Below are 5,267 nucleotides of genomic sequence, written 5' to 3'. Positions count from 1 at the left end.
AAACAACAGTAAATAAAAGATGTAAAATGGTCAAAAGTGAGTCCTGATAGAGCCATGTTCATTAGAGAGAGGAATATATATCCTGATAGAGTCATATACATTAGAGAGGTATATATATCCTGATATTGTCATATACATTAGAGAGAGGTATATATATCCTGAAATAGCCATTAGAGAGAGGTATATATATATCCTGATATAGCCATTAGAGAGAGGTATATATATCCTGAAATAGCCATTAGAGAGAGGTATATATATATCCTGATATAGCCATTAGAGAGAGGTATATATATCCTGAAATAGCCATTAGAGAGAGGTATATATATATCCTGATATAGCCATTAGAGAGAGGTATATATATCCTGAAATATCCATATACATTAGAGGGAGGTATATATATCCTGATAGAGCCATATTCATTGGAGAGGTATATTGCTACAGATGATGGATCTTAATTTGAGCCAGTTTGCTACAGCAGGAACATTTTCCTGCAGTAACAGGACATTTGAATTATTACGTAGACTATAATTAATTAACCATTTTAAAATGGAAAAATTGAATTTATCATCTTCAGAAACTTTTTTAAAGCTTAAATACACTCAAATACACTACACATTTTAGTTTTCCTGTAACAGGGTGATCATATTAAGATCCTACATTTGTACAGAGATGATGTCTTTATATAAATAAGGCAGTTATTAGCAATGAAATTGCAACTGTCAGCTGCTGTGATTAGATGTTATAGGCCCCCATATGAACAGTTTCTTTCCCCATGCTGTGGCCCTCACCAACTGGCCATCTGGCCCATAGAGACAAAAGGACTATGCTGTGGCCCTTACCAACAGGCCATCTGGCCCATAGAGACTAAAGGACTATGCTGTGGCCCTCACCAACTGGCCATCTGGCCCATAGAGACTAAAGGACTATGCTGTGGCCCTCACTGACTGGCCATCTGGCCCATAGAGACAAAAGGACTATGCTGTGGCCCTCACCAACTGGCTATCTGGCCCATAGAGACAAAAGGACTATGCTGTGGCCCTCACCAACTGGCCATCTGGCTCATAGAGACTAAAGGACTATGCTGTGGCCCTTACCGACTGGCCACCTGGCCCATAGAGACTAAACGGCTATACACTCTATGCTGCAAACCACATCAAGCCATCTCTGAACTGTACACTAAATAACTGAATGAAACTGCATTAGCTCTCTGTTCATCTCTCTTAGATATATTTATACTGATACCGTAAATGTGAACATCCACTGTATATCAACTGTATATCCACTGTACTGTATATCAATGGTATATCCACTGTACTGTATGTCCACTGTATATCCACTGTACTGTATAGCCACTGTACTGTATATAAACTGTACATCCACTGTACTGTATATGAACTGTATATCCACTGTACTGTATATAAACTGTATATGCACTGTTTTGTATATAAACCTTATATCCACTGTACTGTATATCAACTGTATAGTTACTGTACTGTATATCAACTGTATAGTCGCTGTACTGTATATCAAATGTATATCCACTGTACTGTATATCACCTGTATAGTCACTGTACTGTATATCAAATGTATCAGTGTACTGTAAATCAACTGTATATCCACTGTGCTGTATATCAACTGTATATCCACTGTACTGTATATCAACTGTATATCCACTGTACTGTTTATCAACTGTATATCCACTGTACTGTATATCAAATGTATATCCACTGTACTGTATATCAACTGTTTATCAACTGTACTGTATATCCACTGTACTGTATATCAACTGTATAGCCACTGTACTGTATAGCCACTGTATAGCCACTGTACTGTATATCAACTGTATATCCACTGTACTGTTTATCAACTGTATATTCACTGTACTGTATATCAACTAAATAGCCACTGTACTGTAAATAAACTGTATATCCACTGTACTGTATATCAACTGTATATTCACTGTACTGTATGTCAACTGTATATCCACTGTACTGTATATCAACTGTATAGTTACTGTACTGTATATCAACTGTATAGTCGCTGTACTGTATATCAAATGTATATCCACTGTACTGTATATCACCTGTATATCCACTGTACTGTATATCAACTGTATATCCACTGTACTGTATACCAACTGTATATCCACTGTACTGTATATCAACTGTATAGTCACTGTACTGTATATCAAATGTATCAGTGTACTGTATATCAACTGTATATCCACTGTGCTGTATATCAACTGTATATCCACTGTACTGTATATCAACTGTATATCCACTGTACTGTATATCAACTGTTTATCAACTGTACTGTATATCCACTGTACTGTATATCAACTGTATAGCCACTGTACTGTATATCAACTGTATATCCACTGTACTGTTTATCAACTGTATATTCACTGTACTGTATATAAACTATATAGCCACTGTACTGTAAATAAACTGTATATCCACTGTACTGTATATCAACTGTATATTCACTGTACTGTATGTCAACTGTATATCCACTGTACTGTATATCAACTGTATATCCACTGTACTGTATATCAACTGTATAGCCACTGTACTGTATATTAACTGTATAGCCACTGTACTGTATATCAACTGTATATCCACTGTACTGTTCATCAACTGTATATCACTGTACTGTATATCAACTATATAGCCACTGTACTGTATATCAACTGTATAGCCACTGTTCTGTATATCAACTGTTTATCAACTGTACTGTATATCAACTGTATATCCACTGTACTGTATATCCACTGTATATCCACTGTATGTATAGCCACTGTACTGTATATAAACTGTATATCCACTGTACTGTATATCAACTGCATGTATAGCCACTGTACTGTATATCAACTGTATATCCACTGTACTGTATATCAACTGTATATCCACTGTATTGCATATCAACTGTATATCCACTGTACTGTATATCAACTGTATATCCACTGTACTGTATATCAACTGTATATCCACTGTACTGTATATCCACTGTATATCCACTGTATGTATAGCCACTGTACTGTATATAAACTGTATATCCACTGTACTGTATATCAACTGCATGTATAGCCACTGTACTGTATATCAACTGTATATCCACTGTACTGTATATCAACTGTATATCCACTGTACTGCATATCAACTGTATATCCACTGTACTGCATATCAACTGTATATCCACTGTACTGTATATCAACTGTATAGCCACTGTACTGTATATCAACTGTATAGCCACTGTACTGTATATCAACTGTATATCAACTGTATAGCCACTGTACTGCATATCAACAATATATCCACTGTACTGTATATCAACTGTATAGCCACTGTACTGTATATCAACTGTATATCAACTGTATATCCACTGTACTGTATATCAACTGTATATCCACTGTACTGTATATGTGTATATCCACTGTTCATTCTCTTATACCTCTTCGCTCACTCTACCTAGCTGTGTAAAATGTTGTAGGGAAACTTTGTGTACTCTTCTGTCTATATTCTGTCTCTAAATGTTGTCTATCACTAGCAGCACCATATAAACCTGTATTCTATTTGAGCTTTAAAAAGGCTTCTGAAGTTTGTCATTTCATTTTAGAAATGAAACCCAGTTAACCCAGTATCAGTATAAACAGGGTTAACCCAGTATCAGTATAAATATTGTTAACCCAGTATCAGTATAAATAGGGTTAACAGAGTATCAGTATAAACAGGATTAACCCAGTATCTGTATAAATAGTGTTAACCCAGTATCTGTATAAATAGTGTTAACCCAGTATCATCATAAGTAGGGTTAACCCAGTATCTGTATAAATAGTGTTAACCCAGTTTCATCATAAGTAGGGTTAACCCAGTATCTGTATAAATAGTGTTAACCCAGTTTCATCATAAGTAGGGTTAACCCAGTATCTGTATAAATAGTGTTAACCCAGTATCATCATACGTAGTTAAGTAGTTAAAACTTCTTAAGGCTAGGGAGTAGTATCCTGAATTTCGGCTGTCTGACGTGCCCAAATTAAACTGCCCAGAAGCTAGGATATGGATAGAATTAGATAGAAAACCTTCTGAAGTTTCTAAAATTGTTAAAATAATGTCTGTGAGTATAACAGAACTGATATGGCAGGCGAAAACCCGAGGAAAATCAATCTGGAAATGTTGTTTTTGGAGGTCACAGGCCTTTCAAATGGAAGGCTATGGGAAAAACAAATAAATAGCTCCCAGGTTGCAGTACCTATGGCTTCCACTAGATGTCAGCAGTCTTTATACAAGGTTTCGGGCTTGTTTCTTGAAAAACGAACAAGTAGTTGTAGTTTATCCAAGGTGTTCCTCATTAGAAAGCTAGTCTTGTTGAGCGTGTGAACAGGAGTGCGCTCTTTGTTATTTATCTTCCCTGTTGAACATATTATTCTCCGTCTCAAATATTATCGATTATTTAGATATTAGGGGACCTGAGGATTAATTAGAAACATCATTTGACTTGTTTGGACGAACTTTACCGGTAACTTTTTGGAATTCTATGTCTACATGTTGAACGAGTGGATTAGTGAAATCAATGGCGCCAACTAAACATACTTTTTTGGATATAAAGAAGGACTTTATCGAACAAAACAACCATTCATTGTGTAGCTGGGACCCTTGGGATTGCAACCAGAGGAAGATCATCAAAGGCAAGTGATTTATTTTATCGCTATTTGTGAATTTTGTGTCGCCTGTGCAGGTTTGAAAAACATGTTGGATGTGGGGCGCTGTCCTCAGATAATCGAAAACTATGCTTTCGCCGTAAAGCCTATTGTAAATCGGACAATATTTTCGAACAATCGGACAATCGATTTCCAAGATTCTAAGCTAAAGAATGATGTATGACCCTTGTATTTTCATGAATGTTTAATATTACGATTTTGTATTTTGAATTTGGAGAGCTGCAATTTCATTAGATGTTGTCGAATTTGATCCCACAAGCGGGATCCGATCCGGAATAGGTTTTTAACCCAGTATTAGTATCAGGATTCTCACCTTGTAGCCTGAATTCACAACCAGAAAATATCAAGTCATTGAGAATTTTTTTATTCTGCTGAGAGAGCACCTTCCCGATGACAAGCTCTGTATATTCTGATGGAAACATGGCTCACTCAGGATACGTTATCAGAGTGGGTACAACTCCGCCACCTGGTTTCTTCACACATCGCGCTGACAGAAACAAACATTTCTCTGGTAAGAAGAAGGGCGGAGGTGTATGCCTTATGATTAACG

The sequence above is a fragment of the Oncorhynchus mykiss genome, chromosome 4 (assembly GCF_057628025.1).
Source record: "Oncorhynchus mykiss isolate SJ-2025 chromosome 4, ASM5762802v1, whole genome shotgun sequence".
NCBI classification, from domain to species: domain Eukaryota; kingdom Metazoa; phylum Chordata; class Actinopteri; order Salmoniformes; family Salmonidae; genus Oncorhynchus; species Oncorhynchus mykiss.
Note: the sequence above shows the minus strand (reverse complement) of the source record.